General features: G+C 40.0%; 1 protein-coding gene and 1 pseudogene across 1 annotated transcript in view; one reads left to right on the plus strand and one right to left on the minus strand.

Moving 5' to 3' along the window:
* The window catches only part of LOC131903374 (signal-regulatory protein beta-1-like), a 91,211-nt gene that overhangs the window by 56,519 nt on the left and 21,619 nt on the right, over positions 1-13,073 (minus strand). The window lies entirely within an intron of this gene.
* On the plus strand, positions 61-9,321 carry LOC131904418 (solute carrier family 7 member 13-like; annotated as a pseudogene).

Consider the following 13,073-nt stretch of genomic DNA (forward strand, 5'->3'; position numbering starts at 1 on the left):
AGCAGTACATTGTGACACACTTGGAGATTATAATTTAGATAGAATTAAATTGTTTTAATTATAATGGATAAAGGAAAGAAAACAAAGCTCAAGAGAGACCTTGGATATTTCTGGGGGGTTAATTTTTAATTATTAATATTAATGGTACAGGAATTTTTGTGTCCCCTAAGGGAGTTCTGGAATACTACTGTGTGAGTTTGTGAGTCTTCTTGTACCTTTGGGCTTCCTGTGCTGTCCATGGCCAGCGGTCTCTGCTTTGCAGAGATTGGGATAGCCTTCCCACACACTGGGGCTCACTACTATTTCATCAAGAGATGCTTTGGCTGCTTCAATGCATTCTTGAGTCTTTGGACCATCTTGTTTATGGGCCCAGGATTAACTGCTAGCCAAGCTCTGTAACTTATGAATATGCATTCTATCCAAGCTGCTCTTCCTCAAATCTATCAAAGAAATGTCTGGCCCTGGAAGTGCTGTAGATTGAGTGAATTCTGAATTGTCATGGTATAAAAGAGCTGTCATGACTTCAGGCACTGGGCATAGTGCTGAAGATGGACACACTCAGCTTCATTTCCTTCAGTGTGGTGTTCTTGCCCGTGGTGGTTTGAAAGAAAATGGCCCCCAAAGGGAGTGGCCAATTAGGAGGTGTGTCTTTATTGAAGTAGATGTGGCCTTGTTGGAGGAAGTGTGTCACTGTGGGGATGGGCTTTGAGTTCTCCTATGCTCAAGCTACTCTCAGTGTCACAGATCATTTTCTGTTGCATGTAAGATGTAGGAATCTCAGCTACTTTTCCAGCATCATGTCTCCCTGTATGCTACCATGTCCCACCATGATGAAAATGGACTGAACCTGTAAGCAAGCCACCCCATTTGAATGTTTTCCTTTATAAGAGTTGCTGTGGTCATGATGTCTCTGCACAGCAGTAGAAACCCTAACTAAGACATAGCTGGTGAGAGGAAAGAAGGAGAATACAGGAAGACATCATTATGCTTTTGATGTTGAGTTTCCAGAGGTCTCCCAGGTACCAGAAGTCATTTCCCAAGGACACTTTGCATTTTCTGGGTAGATGGTGTGGTTTACATATGTAGCAGGTAATTATCAATCTTGTGGGAAAAACATCAGCCTATGGCTGATGCATTGCATGAATTAAATGAATATCTTTCATTGTATTTTGAAAATTGTATTTAAATCCTTTAATTATAAAGTATTCAATTATCTTCCACGACTTTCTCAATATGTATATGTCAACCTCTAGATTACTTTCATAGGAAATATCTTCTTTTATTGGATGACTTCTAATTTTCAGTTTCCTTTTCTGGGATCAAAAATATGAGATCCCTGAATAAATCTGATTTTCTTTCTGTTAATGTATAAAAGATCAGATTGTGGAAATAGTTTCCTCCTGGGAAACTGAATTCAGAAAACCCAAATTGTGCTGGTATAAAGACTAGTGTAGCCGGGCAGTGGTGGTGCACGCCTTTAATCCCAGCACTCGGGAGGCAGAGGCAGGTGGATCTCTGTGAGTTCGAGGCCAGCCTGGGCTACAAAGTGAGTTCCAGAAAAGGCACAAAGCTACACAGAGAAACCCTGTCTCGAAAAACCAAAAAAAAAAAAAAAAAAAAAGACTAGTGTATTAAGCCTCTTTACTACTTTTATTCATTTATTTTTTGTATTTTATTATAACTTTTGTCCTTTTTGATTAATATAATGTCAAAGGCTCATATATTAATACAAATTAGAGTTTGTACAATGTCTCAGTAATAGAACACTTGCTGGGCATACGTGATCCCTAGATTTGATCTCCAGGACACCCGAAAACGAACAAATGATGATGTATAGTATTTTATAATAAACATAAAGAAACTATGCAATTACTGTGGAAGCTTCAGAGAGAAAGGCCATTTTCATTATTACTAGCAATTGAAGTTATTAAAAATGCTAGCAAATGAATTGATTATAACATTTTCTAGCCCTATGGAAATATACATGCAGACAAAAACATACAGGGTGCATGTAAGGTATAGCAAGGAACCTTACATGACCACAAAATTACTTTCTTCTGGTGGCTGATGCTGTTGATGATAGATAAATTACTGAAGCAAATAAATAAGAGAAAGAACATATGTGTGCAGATGGATGATTGGGCAATGTAAACTTCTAGTCAATTTATATTTATATGAGAAAACAGAGAAGGCTTGGAGAATCATGAGTATAAATCCTTGTATATTCCTAGAAGAAAAAGGCTATCCACATAGTTAAAAACTTCAGAAATTGAAGATCTTAGGTACATCAGAAGAAATTTCTTTAGTTAAGTAAGATGTCATTGGTGAGCTTCTCAATAAGGGAAAAAGTCAATCTGCAGGGGGCTGAAAAGTGGGGAATTGAGAAACAATGGCTGGGATAGTTCTCTTGAAGTTTTTGGCTTCATGGGCCAATGCAGGGGCAGGGAAATGACACGATCTCTTATATGATATTTTGTTTGTGTTCTGACCAATAAGCTTGCCTGGAGATCAGAGGGTGGAGCTAGCCAATAGTTAACCATAGAGGCCAGGCAGTGGTGGCACATACCTTTAATCCCAGCTCTTAAGAGGAGAAAGCAGGAAGAACAGGAGTTCAAGGCATCCCAGGCTATACAAGTTTAAATCAGTTTAAAAGAGAAACAGAGCTAGGTGGTGGTGGTGCACGACTTTAATCCTAGCACTTGGGAATTGGAGACAGTAATATAAGACAGGTGGAGACAGTATCGCAGTCCCCATTTGGTCTGAGGATTCATAAAGGTAAGAAGTTTCTAGTGGCTGCTGCTCTTATTCTCTGATCTTTCAGCTTTCACCCTTGATATCTTACTCGGAGTTTTTATTATTAAGACTAATTAGGGTTGTGCTTCATATGGTGTCCAACTTTTGGGGCAAAAGTTCACCAAAAAACTGCTTGGCCATGGCTTTGTTGCCACCAGCACAAGCTGGAGCTGCATATGGGGGCACTTGCTGGAGTCACCACCTTGCTGGCTAGGTTTTCCTTTCTTTTCCTCCCAACCTTTGAGCAAGTTTGGGATTTTTCTGTTGCAGCTGCTGTGCAGCAAACTCCACAGTCACTTGGGCTCCAAATGTTGCCAGAGTTAGCCCTTCACCACTGGCCACTTCTGCTTTCAGGTAGCTTCTGCTACATGTGCTTCTTCCCCACCATCCCCTGTGTGCATTTTTCAGACAGATGGCGCCCTCTCCTGGTGGGTTGTGGGCTTTCCCTGGATCCCCTTCTAGGGCTGGAGCCACACTAGGTAGCTGCCTTGACACCAACTCTGGCTTCTACTGTTTGTTCTATGCAGCAGCAGTCAGCTTCACACTTCACCATCATCTTCACCGTCATCAGCAACAGATTTGGTTTAGATAATTCTTAAAGGGGGAAATTATCTAAAAAAAAAAAAAAGAGGGCTTTTTTCCCTCATAAAAATGGGAAACACTATTATGATGGAGGGAGTTAGGTCTCTGTATGATAATGCAATGCATGGTTTAAAAATTGAACAATTGAATGAAGGGATAATTAAGTAAATCTAGTTTGACATAATGTTATTATCATTTTGATAATCTTTATTGTTGGTTTGATAATTCTTGGTTTATCTCTAAAAGAGTTGGTTGATATGAGTGCCAAGATACAGGTCTTAGAAAAACTTATTAAAACAGATCATAGAGATATTCAGACCCAGACAGAGGAATTTAAAGGAGAACCAATCTCACCATTGCATTATAAAATCAAAGAGGGACAGCCTAAGGTTTTCAAACAACCAACTTTAATTCATCCACTCACCTTACAAGAACAACTGCCAAATGACAGCTATCCCCAGTGCTGTGTAAGACTGACTGGATTCCTCTGGAAATGTTAGATTTGAGGAGATTTAAGGAAGCAATAGTTCCATATGCATTCACCTTTTGTGGAGCAGATGCTAAATTCATGGTCAACTAAAAACAGAATTATCCCACAAGACTAGAGTGACTTGGTTACAACAGTATTGGAACCTGGTCCTCAATTACAGTGCAGGACCTGGTGGAAAGATGAGGCTAGGACCACTGAACAATAAAGTAGGGCTAAAGGTATTTAGGTATTAAAATCTCCCAAGACCAACTTTTTGCAAAGGGTGATAATGCTGGGGTACAAAGACAGTCTCTACATGATGACTACACCCTGGCTTTATGGTGTGCAGTAGCTTTGAATGCTTAGAACAGAATCAAAGAAGTCAGAAAAAGAACTGAGTCATTTACTGAAGTTATACAGGACCCAAAAGAAACCTTCACTGATTTTTTACAAAGATTGATGCCAGCAGTAAATAGAATAATACCAAATTCAGAAGCTACACAAATAATAGTTGAATTTTTGGCTTTTGAAAATGCTAATTCACAATGCAAAAGGGTAATTAGGCCTTTAAAGGCAAGATCAGCACACATAGAATACTGGATCCGAGATACAGTCAATATTGAATCTCATAACCTTGATGATGTTTGGGTAGGAGAGGTGATTTCCAGATGCTTGAAGAAAAATTAAATGTCACATGTTTTAATTGTGGCAAATAAGGTCGCTTAAAAAGGGATTGTAGACAGGGCATTCCTAGAAACAATTTTTATTTCCTAGGAATAATCCAAACAGAAGGCCTCTACCTTCTGGAGTATGCAGAAGGTGAGGCAAAAGCCAACATTGGACCAATGAATATAGATCAATATGGGATAGACAGGGTAACCCTTTGCCATTGGGAAGTGGCTTAGAAGGCCTCTCACAGGCCCCCATGTCAAATTTGGTTCAGTCATTCCCTGTCACCATGAGGGAAACTCCTCCCCAAAGCAGTTAAAGGACCTAATATCTATTTTTAAAAAAATACCACTCTAGATGATAGAACAGCTTTTGAAGATAAAATAAAATTTTCAGGAAAAACCAGATCAAGAGAGAGCTCTTGACTAAAGGAGGTGATGGTTCATCATCCATGGGACCTTTCCATCTAAACTAACTTATAAGACTAACAAATACTTTTCATTTGATCAGATATAACTTGCCAAAAGGAAAACACACCAAAGGTAGGATTGGGACAGGGTTTTGTTTTTGTCTTTCCAGAAGAATAAAGTCAACCAGCTAAGGAATCTGAAGATCACTGGACAAATGAGACACCTGAAGAAAAAAGATGAATCATCCAGAGAAAATGTCCCAAGAAAAGGAGTAAATTGGCTTATTGGTATATCACATTCCCAACAAGATAAAATTTCAAACGTCTTCCCAAATATTTGTTTCTGCTGTTCTCTACAGACATATAATGCAAATGGTCTTTTTGTAGTCCCAATTCAACTAAAAATTAAAGCTGGCTTTAGAGGTACAGTGTGGCTCTCTACTTCTCTAAAACCAAATATGTCTGTTAAAAGGAGAATCCAAAAGTCTTATGTCAGAAGAGCCTTCTGATATGGGACAGAAAAAAAAATCAAAATTTAGTGACTATTCTATTGCTATTAATCTCATAATCTTTAGGTGATTTTTTTTTGATTCTTTAAAAATTTTCTTAAGGTCTGAATATTATATCAAAATTGATAAGATAATATATATTTCAAACTTTTTTGTCATGATGTTAATGGTCATATAGAGTACTAATTTTAGAAAAAGGCTTCGTCTAGCTTCCTGTACATGATTTCAGGCTTGAGTCTCTATCAGGTAACTAGGAATTAAGTTTGTGTACTCTGGATGTACATAACAAATTATTATCCTTTAACATCTTTGAGATCTGCTGCATTTGATATTTAAAATGTTTAAGTTTTCTGCAGTGAACTATGGCCATGCCTAACAGTGACCTTTGAGGTCTCCAAAAGGAGGATGTGGCCCCACAATGACAATTCCACCTGGACAATGGTGATGCCACTAAGGTGACAAACACCACCTAAAGATTGGCTTTGGACTCCAAACTACTCAGGACAATTTCAAAATGAATGGTTGAGATGACTGGGCCTCACAGACTGCTCTAGCCAGGACTTGAGACAAACCCTGCATTTTCCCATTACTCAGAGACTGGACAATAAAGTGATATAGCTAGCTCTCCCAGGACTTGACAATTATCCCAATTTTTTCAGTGTCCCCTAAAGATGCCATTGCCCACAGACAGCAAGAAGTAATTTTAAGAACATGATGCCCGTATACCCAAGAGGTGTGGTGGTTTGGATTATTTGGTGGGTTATGGATATTTGTCATCATGTAGGGGGTTGGTTACAAGTTGTTATTGGTAAAGGTCAGGAAAAGAGCTGATCAAAAATATTAGATTCAAGTATCTTGTTCTAAAAAGAAAAAAGGGGGATATAGAAACAGGATAAAAGGTTAGATTATTGAATCTACCCAAAAAAGCAACTACTAGTTTTAAATATTTTTACATTGGTTTGGATTTTTATATATTGATACAAATTTAAGTTTATTTTGGTTAGAACATACTGTACATATGTTTCTACTCTTATTCAAGGTATTTTAACTATACAGCCCGTCTAACAATGTAATGCAAATTTCTAGTCCTTGAAAGTTATTATTACAACTATTTAGGATAATAAAGAAATGCAAGTTAGTATTTAGTTACTATTGTCATCACACTTATAGTCATGTGTAGATGAATTTTTAAACAGTCTTATTAATAGAAAACACAGAGCCAGATATAGGAGTGAAAACCTGAGAGAGATCAGAGGAATAGGAACAGCAACATGCTAACCTTACCTCACCAACTTCGCAGCTTCCAAAAGAGCAAGCTATTTCCTGTTACCCATGTCTATATGTCTTACTGTTCTGCCATCTGATTTGCTCTCTCTGTCCAGCTAAGCTACATCACTTCCTCTTCCTGCCTATCTCTGTCCCTTCCTATTTGTCTGTACAGACCTCTAGACCTCCATGGTTAACTAGTGTTGGAATTTAAGGCATGTGCTACCACACCTGGTTCTGTTTCCAGTGTGGCCTTGAACTTACATTGATACAGACAGATCCCTGCCTGCTAAGTGATAGGATTCAAGGTGTGTGCTACTGTTGCCTGACTTCTTTGTTTACTTATAGATGGCTGTTTTTTTCTCTTATCTCCAGGCAAGCTTTATTTATTAAAGCACAAATAAAATATCACCACATTTCAGCACAAATAAAATATCACAACACATGTTAGGTATATTTTCAAGGTCAAACAGATGTATTTTAGATAGATAGGTGATCTTCAAATACTTCAGAGATCTACAGAATATAACATTAAAGCTGTTTTAAAAACATAAGTTCGTTTTTTATGCCAATGAGACATGTCTGTTTTTGGTAGCACCAATCTACTTCAGAGAAGGTGATGGGCATTGAAGAAACTCGATATGGAGTTTGCTTTCTTTGTAGTAAAAGTTAGCCCATGGGCAACAAACTGCCCTTGCCTTGACTGCTGACAGTATGTTTTCCAAATTGGACAAGTAGGACAGAAAAGAAAGTACTGCAGAACCTTGCCAAGACAAAGCTTCATAGATGAGTCTGTCAGATATGCTAAGCCTGTGGGCCAAAGACGGATGCCCCAACATTGCAGAGGAACCTTGGGTGACTGTCCAGGTAGCCAGCTGTTTCTCTCATTTCTTATTTTTGGAAGTTGTTTGCTCTATACTTCCTATTTACTCATGTAATAGTCTATCCTTCTCAGGTCTCTGATGGAGTGGAAGACCAGATAGTTTTAGTTTACATTGTTACAAGATTCATAAAAGATACTCACAAAAGAGGTGTAAAGTGTATAAGGTTGAGAGACATCCAAAGATAGTTTTAGGTGGGTAATGCAAGTTAGGATTGAAGGTGAAATAAGTACAACACTTTGAACTTACCAAGATAGGATAGATAACAGAGTATTTTTGCTGAATTTGTCAAATGCTAATAGACTAGACATTGTTAATGTAATTATTGCCTGTAAATATTTGTATATAGTTATTGTACCTGCTGTGTATATAGTTTTTCTATGTTAGTTAAAACCTTCACTTTTTATTTAGAGAAAAGGGGGGAAATGTTGTATGGTATTTTGTTTGTGTTCTGACAAATAAAGCTTGCCTGGAAAGCAGCGGGCAGAGCTAGCCACTAGTTAACAATAGAGGCCAGTCAGTGGTGGCACAAACCTTTAATCCCAGCACTTGGGAGGAGGAAGCAGGAAGATCGGGAGTTCAAGGCCACCATGGGCTACACAAGATTGAACCAGTCTAAAAGAAACACAGAGCAGGGTGATGGTGGTGGACACCTTTAATTCTAGCACTCAGGAGGTGGAGATAGGAATATAAAGTGGGTGAAGACAGTATCTCAGCCCCCATTTGTTCTAAGGATTCATAAAGGTAATAAGTTTCTAGTGGCTGCTGCTCTGCTTCTCTGATCTTTCAGCTTTCACCCTCTATATCTGACTCCAGGTTTTTCTTGTTAAGACTAATTAGGATTGCACTTCACTCTTTCTCCCCCCTCTTCTCTTTTCCTCCCCTTCCCTCTCCTCTTCTCTCCACTCTATCCTTCCTTTCCTGCCCCACTGTCTCAAAAAAGGTATGTGTAGCTTCTATTTGTACCACTATCATGTTGTTGCTTGAGTGCCAGAAATGTTTCATGTTTATGTAGCTGTCTCTGGCATAAAATATCTAGAACACTGCTAACAATCTCTTGAATAATATAGAGTTTCTTTCAAACAGATAACCATAAAAAGTGGAGGGTGTGTGTGAAGCACCGTCTTGAGATTAAATCTCATGAAATTTCTGCTCACGATTCTGTTCCTACTATCTGAATACAGAGCCTCCAACCTACTTGAGGAGACTGGAGATGAAGGAAGGGTGCAAATGGAACAGGCATCATGAGCTCAAACTCTACAGCCTTCAGTAAGAAATCAGTATGCAGCAGTTTGCCTCTGAGTGTGTGTGTGTGTGCGTGTGTGTGTGTGCGCGCGCGCGCGCACGCACAGTGGCTGTAGAGTGGACATAAAGAACCAAGCCCAAAATTTGACACATGAACAATTTTAAAGATAAATTTAAGATTATATTTTTGCCAGGCGGTGGTGGCGCACGCCTTTAATTCCAGCACTCGGGAGGCAGAGCCAGGCGGATCTCTGTGAGTTCGAGGCCAGCCTGGGCTACCAAGTGAGTTCGAGGAAAGGTGCAAAGCTACACAGAGAAACCCTGTCTCGAAAAACCAAAAAAAAAAAAAAAGAAGATATATATTTTTAATCAAAGATGGATGGTTCTCCTTTATGTGTTATAGAAGAACTGAAGAAACCTAATGAAACAGTTCACAGATGCATTTTTACAGCACTGCCTCTGATAACTGTGGTGTATCTACTGCCTAATGTTTCCTGATGGTTCTGATGCCCAGAGAAATTATCTTCACGGGCTTGTACACAATTGACAAGACAGTAAATGAAGTACAGTCCTTACAGTACAGTTAAATGTCACTTTACTATTCAGGAAGACTGCACACTCATCATTATTCTTTATTGAGTCAACTCATTTTCTAATAACAGGGTGAAAACTGTAAGATTTGACTTAGAAGCAAGATTATTGTTCCAGCATGGCTATGCATTTTTCTGATAGTATTGGAAAATTATATATAGTGCTGGTCGATGATATAGATCAGATTCAAGGTATTAATTACTGTTTTTGTGATCTCAGCAGAATGATACAATGAAATCATTAGTAGGATTTATAAAAAGGTCTTGATTTTCAATAATTTTTAGGTAACAATTAAAAAGGACAAATTTGAACAAGGCAGTGGTGGCACATGCCTTTAATCTCAGCACCCAGGAGGCAGAGATGGTTGCATCTCTGTGAGTTTGTGGCCAGCCTGGTCTACAGAGTATATTAAAGGACAGGCAGGACTTCAAGTGAAACCCTTTCTCAAACAAACCAACCAACAAAAAAAACTAAAATAAATAAATAAATAAAATAAGGAGGACAAATTTTAAATTTATTATATTCTTGGCTGAATGAAGAAACACTGAATGTCAACTGATGACTACTATTAATATATAAAATGTTTCTCTTAAATAACTTTAACAATTTGTGGTGGACAAAAACACTGAATATATTGGAAAACTCTTTAGAAATTCTTAATATTAAAGCCCAAACTGTGAATGAAAGCAAAAAGCAAACATGAGATATTGTGATGCCTGCATTTGGGAAGCTGAGTCAGGACATAGTGAATTTAAAACCAGCCTGCATACATAGATAGGCCATATGTATGTATGAAATGAAAGACTATCGTGAGATTCAACAAGCACCTTACATCCTAAATTGAATAACAGATTCAAATTATAAAAGGAAATATGGGTTCAAAATAGGTAAAACAAGAAAAATATAAGGGTAGCAACTTTCTCATATCATCATTCGACTCCACCTTCTGAGATACATTTATCACCAGGTATTTTGAGATTAATACATTCTGAGTAACTATTCTTATTTTGGTGAGTGTCTGAGACATTGGAGGTGAACCTAAGGGAAGCTTTAGAAAACACACTATTTATTGACATAAAACTGTATATATTTACATAGCTTTGTTTGGTGATTCATTATATAGTACTCAGTGTATAAAACTGAAATCATTATTCTCACCTCTTTAAAAATGATCATTTGTTTATTTATGGAGTGTTCAAGTATAAGAAAATGTTTAACAACAGCAAATTGCCTCAATGGGAATGTGACTGCTCTACAGAATGATGCCTCATGGTGTGTCATTCCAGGGCTGACACTTTATGTGTCTAAGTATCCTAGTGATGAGAGTACAAAATTGAACCAAGCTTTTAAGGGAACAAACCAAATATAACTCCTGATAAACCCATGTGGTATTCATTAGCTGCTTTAAATGTCAGGGTCCATGTGACCAGGTCCACTGACCACACAGAATTTCTGCTGTGGTTCACTGAAGCTGGCATTTATTATGATTGACAGTGTTCTGGACATACTGATCATTTAAAACTTAAAATCAGCAGTACTCAGCAGCCAGACAGCAGGTGAGAGATCTGTGGGCAGGCCACACCACCACTGCTAACACCCACTGTTTCCCCAAGACCCACTCTGCCACCAAACCCCACCCACCCCAGCATCCCCCCATGGCCAGCCCTCCCCTGCACCATCAGCGGACCCTATAGGCACAAACAACACCCACACCAGCTGGAAGAGCAGGAGAGTGACTGGCCTCCCATTTGAACTGCTTCAACATCCAGGCCCTAAGCCCCAGGGCATATACTGTGCTCCTCCCCCTCCTACCTCATCCCTATCAAGGCAACTGGGCCTGGCTCTAAATCTGGTAGAACTCCACAGCTCTGGTGCAGACCTCAGAGTCTGGCCAGCAGGTAAGAGACCTGCAGGCAGACCAGGCCATGACTGGGAACACCCATTGGGCTCTGTTCCCACAAGACCCACTCCACTGCCCAACTCCACCCACCTCATCGTCTTTCCCATGGCCAGCCCTCCCCTGCAACATCACCAGACCCTACAGGCTCAAGCACAACCCACACCAGTTGGAAGAACAGACTCCATAGGCACAGGTACAACTCACACCAGTTGGAAGAACAGACTCCATAGGCACAGGTACAACTCACACCAGTTGGAAGAACAGACTTCATAGGCATAAGCAAGGACAACACCAGCCAGAAGAACTGGAGGATTTGGTGAATTTAGAAACCCAAACCCCCATGTACCTCAGCTAAGACAACCCTAATGGACCTGATGAACAGACAGTCACCAGAACTCTTGGCAATTCAGGCCAAAAGACAACAAAGGAAACAAATAATAAAGGGACAAGGAGTCATGCTGATCTAAGTGACCTGTGCTGCTACCCAGTGCCATAGTGACATCCAAGACAAGGCTGTAGCATAGGGCCATGTCTGAGTCCATGGCCCTACTTCAGTCAGAGTATATGTTGGTATCTGTTAATCCTGAATCCACTGAAGGCCATGCCAATACAGGGGTCTGGGATGCTTCCTGGGGTCATGTTGGTGTTCAAGGGCCACACAACCACTGAGATGATGCCAATCTTAGTGGCCTCTACTGCCGCCTGGGGCCCTAATGACATCCAGGCCCAGGCAGCTGCCAAGGACCATGTCTGGGTCCATAGTACTACCACAGCCAGGGTCCGTGTTGGTATATGTGGCCCATGATGCCACCAAAGGCCATATTGATGTCTGAGTCTAGGTCACAACCTGTGGCCATGGTGTTCAGGGGCATTGCTTCCATGGGGGCCATGCCAATCTGAGTGGCCTGTGGTGCCACACAGGGCCATGGTTGCCCAGGCCTGAGCTGCTGCCAAGATCCATATCTGGTTCCATGGCTCTACAACAGCCAGTGTCTGAGTTGAGGTCTGTGGCTCCTGTTACCTCCTAGGTCCATGAAGATGAGACCATGTTGGTATCTGAGGGAAAAGCTGCTGCTGGGCCCATATTGATCTGAGTGGCCTGTGCTTAACTAATTTTTGCAGGGTTTTCTTTTGAGGGGGGGATGCTGCAGGTATGAGGGTCGGATATGGAGAGGCTGGGAGTGAGCAGGATTGGGGCACATGATGTGAAATTCTCATAGAATCAATCAAGAATTATGGAAAGAAAGAAAGAAAGAAAGAAAGAAAGAAAGAAAGAAAGAAAGAAAGAAAGAAAGAAAGAAAGAAAGGAGAGGTTGAAACTGAACAGGATATTTAGGGCAAAAAGACCCCAAAGAAACAACTAGTTTCTTCTTTGTCTAGAAGCCCAAAACGGCCTTGGGCCTTTTGGCAGCCTTGTTATTCCAAAGCCAGAGATAACAAGAGTATTTGGAGGCTTTGATCCTGATCTCACTCCTAAATGGTTTCAGGGTTACCTTTTTAGGAAGATGTTAGAGTATCTATTAGGTCCCATTAAAGAAAACTCATGGTTAGGAGAACAGATATTGTGGCCTGGGTGGAGACCTAACTACCTGGACAGTGGACCCTCTTAAACCACACTAAAGGGATAGTGGAATAAATTTTCCTAGAGAGGCATGATGGTGCAGCACACATTCAATCCCAGGACTGAAGAAGCAGAGGCAAGTAGATCTTGATGAGTTTAAGGTCAGCCTTGTCTACCTAGCATTATACAGTGCTGTCA

This window comes from Peromyscus eremicus, chromosome 2 (assembly GCF_949786415.1).
Source record: "Peromyscus eremicus chromosome 2, PerEre_H2_v1, whole genome shotgun sequence".
NCBI lineage: Eukaryota > Metazoa > Chordata > Mammalia > Rodentia > Cricetidae > Peromyscus > Peromyscus eremicus.